The sequence below is a fragment of the Ruditapes philippinarum genome, unplaced genomic scaffold, assembly GCF_026571515.1.
Source record: "Ruditapes philippinarum isolate M1 unplaced genomic scaffold, ASM2657151v2 ctg6761_1_1_1_1, whole genome shotgun sequence".
Classification (NCBI taxonomy): domain Eukaryota; kingdom Metazoa; phylum Mollusca; class Bivalvia; order Venerida; family Veneridae; genus Ruditapes; species Ruditapes philippinarum.
Window position 1 is genome coordinate 116,245 of NW_026852539.1, and position 20,730 is coordinate 136,974.

Consider the following 20,730-nt stretch of genomic DNA (forward strand, 5'->3'; position numbering starts at 1 on the left):
CTTTATATGTTTTGTTTACTTGATTATATTTTTTAAACAATAAACTTAGTTTCAAATCCTTCTTTATAAATATTACCAAAGAATGAATATTTCATAATAACAAATTAATATTTCGTAACTACGAAATAATATTTCGTAATAACGAATTATTTAATATTTCGTAATTACAAAATAATATTTCGTAATAAGGAATCAATATTTCGTAATTTAAACGAAATAATATTTTTAATTGGGATTATTATCTCGTAAAAACGATTTCAATTCCGGAAGAAAGTGTGGAAAAAATGTCACTTCAGGTGTTCTTTTCGTAATTTTTAACATTATTTGTAGCTATGATTTTTTTAAGTTGTTCATTTTTTTTTCATTTATTTTGCACTTATTAAAGTATTTATGGTTTATATATATACTGCAACCCACCCTACCCGCAACCCCCGACCCCCCCCCCAAAAAAAAAACAAAACAAAAACAAAACAGTAGGTCTTAAAAAAGGGAAACAGTAGGAATCGAACCATAGACCTCTCACACATCAGTCAATCACTTAACCGGCAATGTTACTGCGGTAGTAACAATAACTTTTACATTTTTAGCAGATATGACTTTCACTAACATTAGTTTTATAGTTTACTATACTCGTGAACTTTAAGAATAGTATTCTCACTCGTGGCTGAATACTGTTTTTAAAGCCCACTCGATGAAATAAAATTTCATCTTACACACAAACAAACAAATATCCTCTATTAATTCTCGTAAACTTTACTAACACAATCGAAGTGGAATCTAATATTTCAATGAGTGCTGTAATGTATTCATAATTTACAGGTCAATAAAATAAGACTATTCAAAATAAGCAATTAGGCTGTGTATACAAACAAATAAAATATTGTTGTTCCAACATGCAAAAGCGGGATTAAGTATGCGCAAAATCAACACAAAATCTTTTTAAAGGCGACATGTGACACATTATAAAATTTATATATAAAATAAAATATACCACCTTTGTTAAGGCTTTTCTCTAGAAACTATTAACTAAAGACATATTAATAACATTGTATCATAGTTTAGGGACCTTTCTGTTGAAAAAGTGTCAGAGTTAAATCGTATACATATACATGCACAGTGCGGTAACTGGAGTGCAGGTATCAGTTACCCGCACTCCGATAATGCCCGTTGATTGGTTCATTTTTGCCGGGGTTTACATATTGTGACGACAGAGAGAGGGAAAGGGGCAGAACTATCATATTGAAATGCTCGTTCATTGGTTTATTTTTCCTTGGGTTTCATATTATGACAACAGGGAACGTGCTGTCATGTTTGTCTATGATACAAAAGAGAAAGAACACCGAAACACTCGCCAATCTGATTTATACTCGGGGGCTACGCCCCCTCGTACAAATCAGATAGCCTCGTGTTTCGGTGCTCTTTCTATTACTAATTGCACGTATAAAAAAAATGAATTAAGGCAGTACAAAATTTTAAGAATATGTTTATCCTACTTAAAACATTATCAGGATCAAAAACTCCTGTTGTAACCCAAATATCTACGACATTATGGCTCTATCTCAATCTATGAAAGTTGTTTTCTACCTCAGGTTTATATATAAAATGTGTTTATTGAGTGTTGAGCAAACTAGGTAAAAAATAGCCACTTACAATTTTTTACAAATCCTAATTTTTTAATGGTTACAACAATATTTCTGTCCCATTCATTTATAAAATGTGTAACTTGCTGAAATATTGAAATTAATAAAGAGCCGTTTTTTAGCACATTGTGAACATTACACATGTATGCTGCATTTAAGTTTTTTGTGTGTGGTTTTGTTTGTATTTGTTGTTTTCTGCTGAAAATAATGTCTGCATAATTCATTTTTTAGATTTAATTATAACTGCATTAAGGTATACGATGGATAAAAAGTCATCTTTAACTTAGAAGTGTATACTTCATCACATCCTTAACAAAAATTACAGAAAACACCAAATGTTTACCATTTTGTTTAAAAATAAGTGACTATTTAATTTGAAATTTAAAGTTAAAGTTAAAAACAACAACAACAATAACAAAACCATATTTTCATCGAGTCATAAATTGTCTGAAACCGGGAGATTGCTATGTGTGCTTGCTTTACCGTCGCAAAATTTTGGAATTCAGTCACGGTTTTGAGAAAATTCTACAAGAAGATTATCACATCATTTGATATACATTAGAATTCCGGGTACCCTCCAATAAATCCAGGATATCTTAAAGTAACAGCAAAGTTATCTATAAAAATATTACTTGTAACAAATCGATTAATATTTACTTTGACCATATATAAAAGTCACGTGGGTTGGCTACATAATAGAGGTGTTAAAATATAATTGTAATACACTCTTTGTTAGCCATTGAAATAGTATTTAATGTATAAAGGACTTTCAAAAATGGTTATTATTCAGAGCGGGCGCTATGGTGCAGTGGTAACACTGTCTGCCTACAAATCAAGGGGTCGTGAGTTCGATCCCCCGCTACTCCACTGAACGAATAAATGACTACAAGACTGACAAAACCAGGACATCGGCACAGAATGACGGCAACCATAGTATACAAGAGATGAACTTAACGGAACAGGAAACAAGTACCGAAAGTACAAGATCGAAGACGACCGATAACAGAAGGAAGAACGGAGACAAGAACTGACAACAAGCGAATGGAGACGAGGACCGATAACAGAAGAAGAGAGACAGGGACCGTGAACACAAGAACTGACAACAAGCGAACAGAGACGTCGACCAATAATATAAGAAGAGAGACAGGGACTGATAACAGAAAAACTGACAACAAGCGAATGGAGACGAGGACCGATAATAGAAGGTCAGAGACGAGGACTGTGAACACAAGAAATGACAACAATCGGACAGTGACGTCGACCAATAACAGAAGAACAAGAGACAGGGACCGATAACAGAAAAACTGCAACAAGCGAACAGAGACGACGACCGATAACAGAAGAACAGAGACAGGGACCGATAACAGAAGAACTGACAACAAGACAACGGAGAGAGGATTGATAATAGAAAAATAGAGACGAGGACCAATAACAGAAGAATTGACAACAAGGGAAACTGATTAGAAGAATAGAGTTGGGAACCGATGACAGATGAACGGAGAAGAACAAAGACGACGACCGAAAACACAGACGTGAACCGATAACAGAACATCTGACAACAAAAGAACTGAGACCAGGACCGATAACAGAAGAACGAAGACAAGAACCGATAACAGAAGAAAAAAGACGACGACCGAAAACAGAGACGTGAACCAATAACAGAACATCTGACAACAAAAGAACTGACACCAGGACCGATTACAGAAGAACGAAGACGACGACCGATAACAAAAAACGAGCATCAAAACCCAAGAGTACTCAGAGAAAGGTGCCTTTAATTAATGTATATTAATGTATATGTTTAACCTCCTCACACATACGCAGTAGGAATCTGAGTAGTCACGTTATATGCTTGCATAGAGTGCCAGATAAAATACATGAAAGCCCTATATCAAGCAGATAGGGCAGGGAAGAGTGAAGTGTATACAGGTCTCTTATGTTTAAATGCCTTAAAATTTTCAGTACTATCTTTAATATTACTTCTATATTAGTATTATATTGGCCTATAGATAAATGTCCACCATCTTGGATTATTCGGCCATATTGGATTGTTTTGTATTTTTAATTCTGTTTTGGTGTCTAATTTGTTTTTACCTAAACATGCTTTGTGACAAATTTCAGGCTTTTCCTTTCCTTAAAAGTTTTATTTGATATATCATCCATTTATGATAAAGAAATTTGGCGCCCATTTTAGTGGTCATTTCAAATGACCATTTCAATGGTCAAGATCAAGTTTTTTAATTTGGTATCCACTTTTACTGGATTCAGCATACCTTAAATAGGTTAAATACACCAAGATACCACTTGTACTACAAAATGCCTCTAGCATCTTATAGGGAGCCAAATTCTCAAAGTCAGTCCTGTCTAGTATTTTGACAGTAAATCTAGATTGATATAAAACCGACCGAATGAATTGCAATAAGAAATGTAAAGACTGACTTATTCATAAGAATTTAATTTCATTTAAGAGTTTTTAAGATAAAACAATATTTACTAGTCTTTTTACTCTTTTTAAAGTCATGATTTTCAGGAGATATAGTAAAATATGTTGGAAGACAAATAGACTTTTCTTGACATTATTTATATACTTTAAACACCTTTTACAGGTGAACATGTTTGTTTCTGACCTAGCCTGACCTTAAAAAATGATTTAGCAACATTGAATGAATTTAAAATGATGACAAAGCTATATAATACGTCTCTTATAGCCTAAATCATGTCTGAACGATAATTAACAATACTGTTTACCGTTTTCAAATGCTAATCCTATGATTGACCTCATGTCATGTTTCGTATATTTGATGTTTTGTTACAATCACTCTAATTCAATATGCGCGGACTTTAGAATATGACCATCTCATAGCATTGCATTACTTTTCAACGTACAAGAAAAGTGATGCACGGACTCTGTTACTTGTAAACAACTTGCAATGTCTATAAAATAGGTCTTTCATTTTTACTAGAAATGCTTTGTCCTCGAAGTTGCACGAACTGTTGTTTAAGTCATGTGTGAAATATTCAACTTCTTAAATTGCAGTGGTTATTTGATAGTTGACAAAATGTTCTTTTAATACATTCCACAGAGAAGGTCTTGTATTCTTTTTTTGTTAAAATTGGATTTAAAATATCTGCCTGGCATTAACGACCAAGTGATTTATATGTTTGAAAGATATCTTTCATCTTTAACAGTGTTTCCAGTGATGCTGTCTCAAAGCTTTTGATATTAATAAAATTGTTTTATTACTCATCTTATCAAAGTGTTTAATTTGTGTAATATTTCTGACAAAAGAAATATATGTCTCATCATGGGAATCGTTTCTTGTGATATTTCATGAGAACTATTAATATTTTTGTTTGAACTTTACATTAAAAGATCCTGTTTTGATAAATGTAAACACATTCTTGAAGAAGGAAAAGAGAGAAAAATCTAGTGACGTTTTAAATCATTTCTTGCTAAAGAAATCTCTCCATTACTAGAACATATGCGTTCCAGTGCCTATATTATGACACAATGTCATACAAGTAATTGTATTAGAAATAGTTACACACATGATCTGTATAATAATCATTATTAATAAAAAGTCTAATATAACCATATGCCCTTGCTAGAAAATATGAGATCATATTCTTAAGACTGTTAAAGTAATTGCATGTATAGATTTTCAGAGATAATGTTCGGTTATGTCATAACAGTTCAAAAGCAGTATATAAAGAAATGCCTAAAGCAAGATACGCTTATTCAGAATTCATAAACTGTTTGTTTCATAAATAGGAAAAAATGAACAAATAAACATATTGAGTTCAAGGATAAAAGCAACTCTAAACATAGAATACAATTACCATGCAAAAATACATATTGATTAAAAAATATTAAGCACTGTCAAATCAATTGATCAATTTAATTTACATATGTACCTTTTCCTTTGACTGGCTAACATTGAAAATCCTAATTTAGCAAAAGTACCTTGCACTAGGAATTTAATGGTTATTACAATCATTATATAAATGAAATACAAGGTATAATAAAATGTTTAAAATACGTTATTTATATTCACAGAGACTAATATACATTACAATGTAATTAACAACGAAAAGTCATTTAAATGTTATCTTGTGGCTGAATAGAGCTTACTTCTATACAATGCACGATATTTTAAAAGTTCGTCATAAAGACTTTCATAAAAAGAGCTCATTATTCCTGATCATCATTAATGAAATATTTCCTTACGTATTCGTATGAGTCATAACATGTTCATTCTCACCAAGAAAAAGGTAATTAATTTACCAAATCATGATGTCGCATGTTTCACATATATATTGAAGGGAAAACATGTAACAAATGGATATATCAAATATGTAAAACAAGAAAATCAATATCCCTTTGAGCCTATGTTTATTTCTTTTTTGCAATCATCTTCGGGATTATGTTTGTCTGATCACCGTGGTAAATAGTAATCAAGCGAAATGAACTCTCAAAAAACGTAGACGCCTAATTGATATCCACTATTTTATATATACGCAAAACTATGCCAGATATACCAAAAAAGGAAAGATCTTCAAACTATTGATAAAGCTTGTAGTAAGTTTTATCTTTATAGATTAGGAAGGAACTTGTACACTATTATTGAGATTGAAAGATGAGTGAACAAATGTTAAATTTTTAAGTTATCACAGTATCTTTCTAATGTATCCCATTTCATTGTTTGTACTGTTCAAAGTAACATTTGAGCCGCGTCACGACAAAACCAACATAGCGCAGTCTGATCAGGATCCATGCTGTTCGCTGTCGGTTTCTTCACTTGTAGTAGAGTTGGTAAGCGAACAGCATGGATCTTGATCAGCCTGCGCGGATGCCCTGGCTGGTCTGGATCCATGCTGGTCGCAAACCCACTATGTTGGTTTTGTAATGACGCGGCTCATTTATTCTCTTAATAAAAATCTGATGTTCATCTTCGCATACATGTACATGCAACCAGCGTATATATTTCTTATATACAACGTCTCATCTATATGCAATATACAGAACGATCATTTCAACTGTTTTTGCAATTTCTGTTTTAAGTTTAATGAAAAAGGTAAATGACTTGATTATAATCTCCATACACATACCGACCAATCCTTCTTTCAGGATTGTCCCGAAGGACCATGACAAATTGTACAGACGGTATATTTTTTTAATGCGAGTACATAATAATTCACATAATTATACTATTATTAAAACAAAAATTACAATAAGTCATTTACAAAATATCTACTCTAAAAATCTTCAAATTCTCATAACTTATTTGTAAAAGGGTATTTGCGGGGTATAAAATGCTAAAAAAGTTGTAAATAATAACAACGTTTCTATCTATTTCACAACATACGTGTTTATACCCATAAAAAATCCAACAACATGTTTTTTTTTTAATCTTCAACAGTTATCTACGCGTTCTGCTTTCATCAGAATACAACAGACGGGACGTAAAACAAACAACGTAATGCTATATTCATGGCGGCATTTATTTTAATTTATTCTATTTTTATATATCATTATATAAGATATACCTTATTATTTGCTATTTAATTTCATAAATTTAACATATCAGGTTTAGATCCACTATGCATACATATACCACTATTTTATTAAATTTGTCTGGAATTTTGTTGCTATCAGACATTCTTTATTACAATTGACAGTTAATTGTCCCACGCACTTTAGGAAAATTACATTTTATGTTCAGGCAACAGACACTTCCCTTAGACATAGGCTATAGATATTTAAAAACTAAGTTATTTTAGAGCAGTGGCAAAGCATCGAACAGGAACGGGACAAAAACCTTTGGACAGAGCACTTAACGGTTGAAGAGCGAGCGAATTAATAAAATATTATCACAAATAATTTTCGTATGTTATCTAAAAAGAACCAGAATTTCAGAGGGTTTGTAAAAAAAACAATGGCATACGTAAAATAGATCCAGAAACATGAACTAGACAAGTCCAAGCTAATAGTTCCAGACGATGTTTTAGTACAGATATTGTAATATATAATTGCTCTTAGTCTTCTAAAACAATGGTTCCTACATTGAAATGAAGATGTACCTCACGAATATCAAATAATTTTTAATTATGTTGAATACGCCAGATAAATTTTACTAGAAAACTTTTAGATAATCGGAATTAGCCCAGATAAAACGTCAGAAACATACAGCTATCTTTATTATCTGTGTAATAAGAATATGTGTCTGTATAACAATATCTAAGAAACCTGTTCAAAACTTGGTAAAACGCATATTACATAATCGAGAACTGTGGCGTGCTAATTTTTGAAACACTGGAACACATCCTATATCAATAAAATATATGAATAAAAGTATAGTATTAACAAAAGTAAAAATTGGAAGCAATGTTTTTTTTAACTTAGGCTCGATAAATAAAATCACGGTCTGACAGAGTGTAAAATATATGCAGTCATTGTCGTGGCGTTCTAGCACAAATGTTACTTTAAATGTTGCCGGTATATTTCCAATTTAACACGAAATTGACAAAAAAGAAAATGCTTATTTTTGGATGCCTATTTTTGGTTTATCTTAGACAAAAAGAGGAGAGCTAATGGAGTGTTTGTTTGCGCATTTAGTGTTTCATTGAACAGTCTGCCAAAGCATTAGGATTTAAGTCAGATATATGATAACTCAAAGGAAAATGTAACTCAATAAAATATTTTAACTATCACAAAGTGCATTGTTGCCATAAAAAAGCGGTTTAAAAAGAAGTGAAAAGGCAACTTTTATCAAGCATTGAAATTTGATTACAAGATAAGGCTTGAGAAAAATGCATTATTTACATTTTTTTGTAATTAAGATACTACCATCTAATGATTGTTGAGTTAAATCAACTGAATTGTGTTTATTTGCAACATCGTCGGACAATTGTATTTGTCTCAAATCAATTTTCGGTAATGATTATAAATGATATACGCTTGTTTAATGTTTGGTGATCATGTATTGATACCCGTTTTTTGCCAAAACAACGTACACCAAATGTGAAAAGAGTACATTATGTCGGGCAACACAAACTTTAATTAAAACAGCTCATTGAAATTGTTTAAATTGCACTACAACAAATTCAATTGGACAATGAAGATATCAACATAGTGACACGTTTAAATTTAAACTTGTAATAGATCATTTAGTTACATGTTATCTCTTTTTCATTATTATACTAATTCCACGTTTGAATTAGTAACGCTACTAATTTAACGTTTCAAGTAAAAACCTGATATGCACCATACTGTAATCTTTAGCAAAACTGCAGCATATTAAAATGCATCTTGTTTTCTGAATGTATTCATGTGCAAAAAACTGATTGACAATACAAATAAAGAAAAATATTATTATCATAATAGTATTTTAAAGTGTTTCAAACTAACGCTTGTTAGTTTTTGAAAAACTTTATGTAAACCGTTTGTTATGATTTAAGGTACTGCGTGCAAAGTGTCACGTGTATCATTATTATTGGTATCATCTGTAATAGCATTTGTCAAATGTTAGTCGTTTGTTATGATTTAACAAATAACTTATCATTTTCTAATAGGACAATAAAATACGTACCATTTGATATAACGTAATTGTTGCATATAAGCATTTCTTAACCGTTTAACGATTATTCGTAACAATATTGTCGTATTATATAACTATTATACAATGTATAATTATGTAAATTAATGTTTGTACGAGATATGTCACGCTATGTCACGATTATAAATTGTTTATAAATATGATATCAAGCTTTTCTAAATTGAGAAAATAAAGAATATATGTCTTTCTCAACTTGAAATTATTTCCTGATTAGTGGGTTATATAGAAATAATTGTTTGTAATCTACCTTGAAACGTAGAATTATCATATACTGTAAAATGAGTGATTGCTCGATTATGATATAATTCAAAAGCTTGTACCGGATTTTCTACATATATCAAATCAACATCAAACCAACAGCATTTATCATTAATTTCCGTGATTAGCACACCTACACTTTCCAATTTATCTTTCTCAACTTGAAACGATTATCTGATTCATTAAAATAGACATCTGAAGAGAAAATCATCATCAGAGAAAACCATTGACCTGAGCTATAGGCAGTAAAGTTTCACGTTCATGTTCATGTCTTTTGCATATTTTTGTATATGAATTTGTTAATATCTATATATTGTATTATCCTAAACTGAAAATGTTAATAGAAAATAATGAAGTATGTTCATAACATATCTCATACCCCCTAGAATTCAATCTAACTTGAATCAAATAAATCTCGAAGGACTAGAAACATATAACAATATTGAAGTAACAAAACACTTTCTCATCAAATATTCATTTGTTAGCTTCATCACGTGGTTTCATATTCCAAACCTATAAAAGTCAGAACACCTTGCTGATTTGCCTATTGACTTGTGATTTTTTCTGGGAGAATGAAATGTCCGACACTTAAAAATAATTTTATTATATAGGGGTAGTCAACATTTTTTTTTTACATAATGACTTGAAAGAGTATAAGGCAGCATTTATATGACATTTCACTCTCATAACGGCAAATACAAATAAACATCTAAATAAGTAAGTACAAAAATTAGATAAAGATTGCTTATTCGTATAATTTTCTGAGCTGTGTCATCACATTATTAGCTCCATAGTGCTATAAATTCTTCATCAATATTGTTTCTATTGTCTGCCGATAATATCAGATATACAATTAAACTCCACTTGAGAAGATGACTGTTTAATAAATTACACAATGTAAGAACATGCTTTATATTCATATTGTTTTCATATCAATTAACCAAGTAACACTATTTTTTGTAATGAAATGTTTTATATACACGTAATTCACTTCCTGTTCTACTAAAAGTAACACAGACAGACGTAGGAAAACCATGTAAATACATAGCGATATATATAACACGATTATCATGACAGAGAAAAGTAAGCCGTGCAGAAAATTATATTCACTTGATCCAATTCTTTTAGCTTTGTATTTTACTAGTGACCGTTTATGGTACCAGTGAAGCGAAAATGTCATTAACTAGATATACAATGAACCACCTCTATCATGGAGTTAAACATACACGTATGAATAAAAATATAGCGCATTACACAATTCAAAGTGATATATTCAAATGGTATATAAAAATAAAAAATACAAACATGGTGTTACATAGAAATGTCATTTTAAAGTTATTTCTCATCATTTGCCTACACCATTTTTATACTTAAACATTATACCACGATTATTCTATACGTGAAAAATGACCTAAAATATAAAAGGGTAACATAGCTCTTCACTCAAACCTGGCTAGAAATAGCACAAAAAACGATTTTCAATCCATTTGTTATTATATGTCTTAGTATTTCTATTTGTTTGAAGCACTCCAGCTTCTATATGTAAGAAATTCAAGTTTAATGTTTTTGGTCTTTTGGACCTCGAGAGCTCCTTAAAGACCTCTTTTTTATTAATAAAAACAATTATTCATATACCCAAATCCCACCGTCTGTATATTTTACTAAGACAAAAAGCAACTTATTTACTAAATCTGCATTTGAAACAAATGTTTTTTTTGTACAAAAATTCCAACATATTCCCTCTATTTAGAAAAGTCCCTAATACAGAAAATGCATCACAGCTTGATCCAGTTCATCGAAATATGTTTGTCGGATGATTGGCGGTAATAATAATCAAGCGAATTGAAATTTCAAATGCACATAACGTTTTTGTTTTGATTAAAATATATTTTTCTACATAAACACATGAAAAAAACGGTAAAAAATGTAAACCAAAACGGAAAAAATTGACAGTGTTGTAGTTTAATTAAATCGGTTCATAGACGGTAGCAGTAAATGCAAGTTACTGACAATGTCTCAGAGCACCTAGCAAAACGCAGATATACCAAAACAAGGAAAGGGCTGCAAACGTTAGATTAAAGTGCCATAGGCTCATGTTTTTCACAGTCAAGCTGAGATAGATTATTTGTTTATGATAAAAGATTAACATTTTCAAAGGCGAGTAAACAAAACTTGATAATCAAAAATGTTTAGAATATAATATAAAAACTGCTCAAAATAAAGAAAGACTCTCCCACTCTGTTTATAAGTTGGACACCGCACATATTATATCTTTCAAACCATATTTAAAGATTTATGAAAGTTATTTTAATTGTAACTGAACTCTCGCAATTTACTCTTGGATGAGCATAATGTCACTTTAAGCTTCACAATAAAGTAGTGGTCTATTTCAATTCTACAAATTCAAATATATTGTATGTGAAAGCGATAATAACATGAACAATAATTATTCTTTTTTTAACATTACTGTGATATCAATATTTCACATTATGCAATAGAGTAAACAAGTCATAATTGAACTATTATATAATAGTAATCAAATTAAGTGAAAACAAAGAAGTATGAGAAATTTTTACAAGAAAACATAATTCCTTTCGTTTTTTTATACTAATTTGTATTGAAAATGTCATAGTAATAAAATTGTATGTTACTCTTGTCATTAATGTTTTACGCTTTTATTTTCTTTCAAAGAAATAAATCTTTCATTTGCCAGTAAATGTTATTTTGTTTTTGTAGTAATTGCAAATACGATAAGATCTCGTGTTGAAAGATGGGGTACTATTGTACTGACAAGTGTGAGCAATATTGTGCTTAAACCATAACATTAAGTTATAAACTGTATCTTGATAATCACGTGATTGCACGTTCTGTATCAGATGAATCAGAATTGTAACACATCAAGAAAATGAATAACAATAATATATTTTCAAAGAGCATTTTATGTAGGCATACAATTAAATATAAAAAGATTGTACATTAAATTTATTAACTTTTCTATTCATGTAGTAACACAATTTCATAAAAAAAATTGTAGGCGTTGCCAACACTTACCATTTTAATACCATTTTAAAATATTTGACTGGAATTCACTATCTGTAAGCTATTTTGTTGTAATAATATTTGACAATAAGTTGTTTAAACCGTTTAAGAAGAATCAATTTTATCTTCAGTAAACACATTACAAATCAAGGCATTGCTTAACATTTTCAATTATTTTCTCAGACATATGTAATAAATCTTTTGAAAACGTAATTATTTTTAAGCTAGGGAAATAAAGCCAACGGTTAAGTATAGATATAAATGTATATTCAAAAAGTCCCATATATCTAAAACATACCTATATTCAAATCAGCATTTAATCTTTCTAAACACAGGGGTATAAAATTCACGAAATTAGCCCAATGATATTGAAACACATTGGGAGCAATTGTATACATCTATCTTGACACTGAACAGTAACAATATGAAAAACAAGATCATCAAGGAAGGGCAGCGTTCAATGAACGCAATCCCAACCCGATCCAGAAACACAGAACAATGGGTAAAGAGCCCAGCACGACACAAACGAATCAACCCTGGGGATAAAAAGAGGATTCTAAAGGTGAAAGAGGAAGCGAATTTATGACCTTAAAAATTGCCGATTGAAAACGACGGAGATTAATACAGACATGGAATAAAGGAGGGGTTGGAAACCGAATGAGGGAAGGAATACTGTGGACTTTCCGCTTACCAAGATTCTAAAGATTTTCGTAATAACGAAAATCGTCTACCATGGAACAACGAAACATATATGATCCGCCAAAACATTAAAAGAAGTCATATAAAACGGCAATATTTAGATTTGTAAGTATTGATACATTTAAGTTAAAACGGTAAACTGAATCTTAAGTTGATTCGAGGAATTTACGTTTTTCTTTGTTTCAAAGTATAATGACCTATTTAAAGTTTGTAAGGTTGCAAAAAACATAACAACTTAATAGGACAATTTGAATCATTCCATAAACTCTTCAAATATGAAATTAATGTTCGTATAAGAGATATTATTAACAAATCTGTTGCCCATTTTAAATTTGATATTACATATTGAAATAAGGTTTTAACTAACATACTTAAAGCGAGATATCTGGCAATGAATATCACACCAATATCAAAGAAGTGTGCGATGTACTTCGAATGTATGATTAACTAATTTGAAGTTGATGCATTTTGAAATGTTGATTTATTAAAACAAGTAAATCAAAAATCAGTTATACATACCGTATCATATAATATTGTGTCATAATCGGTAAGTTATGTCACATTGACAATCCAAATAAAAGCAAAACATAATATTCCAATTATGTAAGACAACGTTTCTTATATCATCCAAGCTCTGCTTTAATTTCCTGTCACAAGGAGAGGAGAAAATCTATGTATCCAATATATTTCACACAGTCTATGCTGGCGTTCTTAATGCACTGTCCAAGAGAATTTAATATCAATAAACAATACCTCTTTCCATTCAGTGCTGATCGAATGTCACTCTTTCTGGTTTTTGATAAGTCATACCTTGCCAATAGCTTGAACAAATTTATGCAACGTGTTATGTAAAGTACGTAGTCTATACAATTTAGAATCAAGAAAGAAACGAATTAAAATTTGTTTAAGTTATGATATAAATAATACGAATACACTGTTCTAAAATGAAATTGAGGGATACAATCTTATATGTATAGCTTATACCCACACGTGGTTTATCCAATTTCCAACTTTAAACGATCCTTTTGTTATTAATCTGACATTTTAATGGCATGAACAATAAAATACTAATATATGTTTGGTTTTCCTTATAAACAAGATAACACAGTTAGATATGTACACCATTCGTACCTCATAAATGTCTGCATTTAATTGGAATTTGGCACTAATGATGTTTACTCACATGCTCTATGTAACGACTGAAAATCAAGTGTTAAAGGGACTCTATTGAGGGTGGTTGATATCACGGGACTATACATATTAATGTTTCGAAATTAATGTTCCATTTGATGTAGTTTCAATAAGTAAAATTTACAGGGCAGAACTGATAATCAGAAAAATTTTCATTGACCATTATTTAATTAATTGTAAAGGATAGTTCTTGTCACTGTAAAATTAAATATAAAGGATAGTTATTGCCATTATAGAATACAATGTTAAAGATAAATCTTCCATTTTACTTTTAACTTACTAGATACATTGATCAGATATATAAGTTTCAATTTAATCATACGAGTACTTCCTTTCGGAAAACATTTTACACTGCGTAAAGATCTCATTACATTTTCTAGTGAACAGTTTATTTAGCATAAGAACTTACTGAGTTTATTTTACACAAGATCTTTATTATTTCTTAACTTTGTCAAAATTAACGAGATTGCCAATTACATTCACAATATGGAAAACTAAGAAATGCATGTTAACCAGTTTTACTTAGGCTAAATATCTATTGTAAGGATATTTCTTGGTCAAAATTAAGACAATAATATCTGCAGCAGATATACTTATATCTTTATATATTTTTGCTAAAACATTAACAAGTAATGCTTTGTTGACTAGCAGACAGAGCAACCTACAATCAGCACGATGTAGAAGAAGCAATGATTTGTTGCAATCATTTTTACGGTAGTATATATATAACACTAACATAGACAGTGCAAAATAATTGGATTTATAACATCACCCCCCCCCCCCTCCGTCATTGCAGATATATCAAGAGCTGGGATCCTATAAGGACTTACAACTTAATACAACACTATGAACATTATCATCAGGGTCTGCTTTAAACTTGTTCCTGATAAGATGCAGTAATTTTCGAAAGCAAATTATCCAACAGTTTTCAATGAAAGTGCACCCAACTGTTAAACATGAGTTTCAATCTGACTACTATTTATTTTATGTAGATCTGATGACGACCGTATTTGTTTCGCCTTCTTTATAATTTGGATTTCCCGAGCTATACAATAAAACCGAATTTTACAAAGTATCAAAATACCATTATCCGTGAAAGTAAAAGATCCTGTAAGACATTTTTTTCATCGTTTTATTTCATAAATATTAAGCTCAAATTAAGATTTGTCAATATTGTTAGTTCCAATAAGCATTATTTATAAAGTTATTACCGAATTTAACATTTCATGTAAATAAAGGGAGGTAGTTAGAAATTTATTTTTTATAAATTCTAAGTCAAATTTTCCAATAAGAAATGAATGCATATAATTTATTGATTAAATATGATGTGCACAAATATTTGCAGTACACATTTTACATATTCTTCGATGTTTGGAAATTGTTTTATTCGCATAAATATACATATATAATTTTTTGCAAGTGTGGTATACACACAGTAACAATATCAATCACAAAACATACAGGAACTTTAAACAAATTGTTGATTTTTGTTGTAAAAACATTTTTGACGTAATTTTTAACAAATTAACTTGAAATAATAGAGTCAATTTTAAACGGGAAAGTTACCTGTCAGCTATATGGACAAAGCCATGTTTGTTCTCGAAAATTGCCTACTTAGTATTGGTTTTCCAGGGTTAAAGCTCGCCGATGATTGGCTGTCTGAAAGGCCACCAGAAATGAAATAGTTTACATTAAGAAGAGTAGTATCTTCAGTAAACACATTACAAATCGAGGCATTGCTTAACATTTTCAATTATTTTCTCAGACATATGTAATAAATCTTTTGAAAACGTAATTATTTTTAAGCTAGGGAAATAAAGCCAACGCTTTAGTATAGATATAAATGTATATTCAAAAGGTCCCATATATCTAAAACATACCTATATTCAAATCAGCATTTAATCTTTCTAAACACAGGGGTATAAAATTCACGAAATTAGCCCAATGATATTGAAACACGTAGGGAGCAATTGTAAACATCTATCTTGACACTGAACAGTAACAATATGAAAAACAAGATCATCAAGAAAGGACAGCGTTCAATGAACGCAATCCCAACACGATCCAGAAACAACACAGAACAACGGGTAAAGAGCCCAGCACGACACAAACGAATCAACCCTGGGGATAAAGATGACACTAAACGTGAATAAGGAAGCGTATTTATGACCTTTAACATTGCCAATGGAACAAGACGGAGATAAATACAGAAATGGAATAAAGGAGGGGTTGGAAATCGAATGAGGGAGAGAATACTGTGGACGTCTCGCTTACCAAGATTCTAAAGATTTTCGTAATAACGAAAATCGTCTACCATGGAACAACGAAACATATATGATCCCCCAAAACATTAAAATACGTCATATAAAACGGGCAATATTTAGATTTGTGAGTATCGATACATTTAAGTTAAAACAGTAAACTGAATCTAAAGTTGATTTGAGGAATTAACGTTTTTCTTTGTTTCAAAATATAATGACCTACTAGTATTTGAAAGTGTGTAAGGTTGCAAAAAACATAACAACTTATTAGGACAATTTGAATCATGCCGTAAACTCTTCGATATGAAATTAATGCTCGTATAACAGATATCATAAACAAATCTGTTGTGATATAATTACATATTGAAATCAGATATTAACAAACATACTAAAAGCGAGATATCTGAGAAAGAACTACACAACAATATCAATAAAGTGTGCGATATACTTCGAATGTATGATTAACAAATTTTAAGTTGATGCATTTTGAAATGTTGATTTATAAAAAAAGTAAATCAAAATCAGTTATAAATACCGTAATATATAACATTGTGTCATAATCGACATAATTGTTTCACATTGACGATCCAAATAAAAGCAATACATAATATTCCAAGTATGTAAGACAACGTTTCTTATATCATCTCAGCTCTGCTTTACTTTCCTGTCACAAGAAGAGGAGAAAATCTATGTATCCAATATATTTCACACAGTCTATGTTAGCGCTCTTAATGCACTGTTCAAGAGAATTTATTATCACTAAACAATACCTCTTTCTATACAGAGCTGATTGAATGTCACTCTTTCTGTTTTTTCTATAAGTCATACCTTGACAATAACTTGAACAAATTTATTCAACGTGTTATAGCAGGTACGTTGTCTATACAATTTATCACCAAAAAGATTCGATTTAAAATCTGTTAAAGAGATGATATGGATAATACGAATAAAATGTTCTATCATAAAATTTAGGAATACAATCTTATATGTATAGCTTATACCCACACATGGTTTATCCAATTTACGACTTTAAACGATCCTTTGTTATTAATCTGGCATATTAATGGCATGAACAATAAAATACTGACATATGTTTGGTTTTCCTTACAAACAAGATAACACAGTAAGATATGTATACCATCCGTACCTCATAAATGTCTGCAGCATTTAATTGGAGTTTGGCCCTAATGATGTTTACTAGCATTCTCTATGTAACGATTGAAAATCAAGTGTTAAACTCCACTTAGGGTGGTTGATATCACGGGACTATACATAATGTTTCGAAATTAATGTTCCATTTGATGTAGTTTCAATAACTTGTGCGCAGTATTTCAGATTTATCACTCATTCTGTTATTCGAGCATAATTATTACAATTGTGAAAAACGAAGTGCGCGAATGCTCTGAAATTTTGCACAAAGATTCGTGGTCTAAACCTACATCAATTTATCTGGAAAAAAATATTTTCAGTTCCATCATGTCAAAAAACCTCAGTGGAGTCCCTTTAACATATTTGAATATTATTTCTGAATTTTATTTATCACTTATTTCGGCACATTTGTATGCATATCTATTTGAATTGTATTTTTTCGATGTGTTTTGACATGGAGGCTCGTCTGCCTCTATGTGATTTTATGAAAGTGTTTAAAGGCTGAATGTAACGTAAAATAAATATTCTACGGGTATAAGCTAAGCGACCTAATATTCTTACTTCATTCATACAGCAATATGTGAATCTTATTTTTTGCGCTGAAACTAGTTAATTCATATAATAATATAACACTTTAACAACATCACATTATAAAATTAGAATTAAAAGATGTATGAGACTGTGTCCTGCAAATTAGAAAAGTATTTAAAAAGGGATTGTCGGATTAAACATTGTAAATGTGCTCATCTAGCGCATGCTTTCAATGAGAAAATAATCAACAATTTAAAAAATATACATTTCATTAAGTCCCTGTGTTGTTTATACTAACTATCGTAATGTTTGACGTTTATTTGGTATTATTCTTTGAACTCCAACAACTATTAACGTCACCAAAATCGTAACGTTTCACTCATTCTTTATTTTATTTTAAAACAGTAATAGCAAAATATCTTACGCGTTGACCCTATATTTTTATTGCATAAATATTTTCCTTCACTATCTCACTACACGCTCTGAAAATTATAGCAAAATTCACCGTGTTGAATTTTTTTTATTACACAATCTTTAATGCGATATCGCGCGATATTTGCATCAAATATGGACGTCAGAACGTAGAGAAAAATGACGTAAAATCGCAGATTATTAAGTAAATGTTAAAGAAAGACATCATTACAAAGACATACATTTACTGATCATTATGATATTAAAATGAAGGAAATCGGATGAGAATTGATAAGAACAGACCGGTTTATTGATAAAAAAGACGCAATTTCACCACCACCGATAGAGGGCGCTTTGACGTTATAGTAACGCTGTTTATTTATAAAATAATACTGCTGAAGTAAAGCTCACATAATTATATGTTTGCATACCAAAAATCATCAAGATCTGAGATGTTGTCATATTTCGGTCGAAAAGTAGCGAGCTACCTTAAGTGAAGTTATTTTACAATTAAGACAATTGTTTTAGATGTTACTAACATTTGTTATTTCTACTTGCAAAAACATGCATTCCCAACCTACTAGTTGTCATACGAGAATAAGGGCAACCTATGATGGAACATTATACTCTCATAATTATGTAACAGTTTAGTGTTGCCGTAATTTGCAAAAGGAGGCAATGAATTTTGTCAATTGCGGTATGTTTAAATGTCTATAAACGACTTATTATATATTGCCTTGTTTTTGTTTTTCTTAAAAGTCCAGCTTAACATTGATTACCCTAACAGCACATGCGTGTATATTTCAGATTTTATATTTTAAGTCTTAATAAAAAGTAAAAGGAAGGTACTATGAATAAAAATTTTATTTAAGAAGGAGATTTGTCTTTTAAAAATAAATGTTAAACATAATTTATATAATTATTATGTAGACAATGATAAAACCTCAAATAAAGACCTAGGACATTTTTCATTGAAATACAATTTATTTATGTCTTTATGTTTTGTTTTATAATGTTAATTATCAATGTTAAATTGCCACTTAATATTTGAATTAACGGACTTTATTTTATCACGATTAACTTATATATAATGATACATCAACAAATATATTTTCCTTTTCTGGCTTCAAACGACCCTACTTTTAATAAAAGTAAGACTTTTACACAGTTTCCTAGATAAAATACTGAAAGGCGTATTCATTTTCTTGATATCAGACTTTTATTCTTACTACAGTATGCCCTACAATTCCCATGAATGCCATAATTGCATCAGAGCATGGCATTTATAAAAAGTTTACACACATGCTATGAATTCATTCTTTAAAACATTTTTCAATACAATCAACTTTAGGTGTACTACTCTTTTAAATGTAAAACGATTCATTTCTGGTGGCTTTTCACACAGCCAATCATCGGCGAGCTTTAACCCTTTGAAAACCAATACAAAGTGGGCAATTTTCACGATTTCGAGAACAAACATGGCGTTGTCTATATAGCTGACAGGTAACTTGCCCATTTAAAATTGACTCTATTATTTCAAGTTAATTTGTTAAAAATACGTCAAATGTTTTTCTTATAATAAAAATCAACAATTTGTTTAACTTTCACGGATAATGGTATTTTAATACTTTGTAAAAATCGGTTTGATTGTATAGCTAAAAATGCTTTCTCGGGAAATCCGAATTATAAAGAAGGCGAAACATAAATGGTCGTCATCAGATCTACATAAAAGAAACAGTAGATATGAACTTTAGTCAGATTGAAACTCATGTTTAACAGTTGGGTGCACTTTCATTGAAAACTATAGGATAATCTGCTTTCGAACATTATAGCATCTTATCTGGAATATCAACCTACAACATGTTTGAAGCAGACCTTGATAATAATGTTCATAGAAGTGTTGTTTTATGTTGTAAGAGAATAATGAAGTTAAAA

General features: G+C 30.4%; 1 protein-coding gene across 1 annotated transcript in view; it reads right to left on the bottom strand.

Moving 5' to 3' along the window:
* The window catches only part of LOC132716542 (neuronal acetylcholine receptor subunit alpha-10-like), a 45,995-nt gene that overhangs the window by 14,575 nt on the left and 10,690 nt on the right, over positions 1-20,730 (bottom strand). The window lies entirely within an intron of this gene.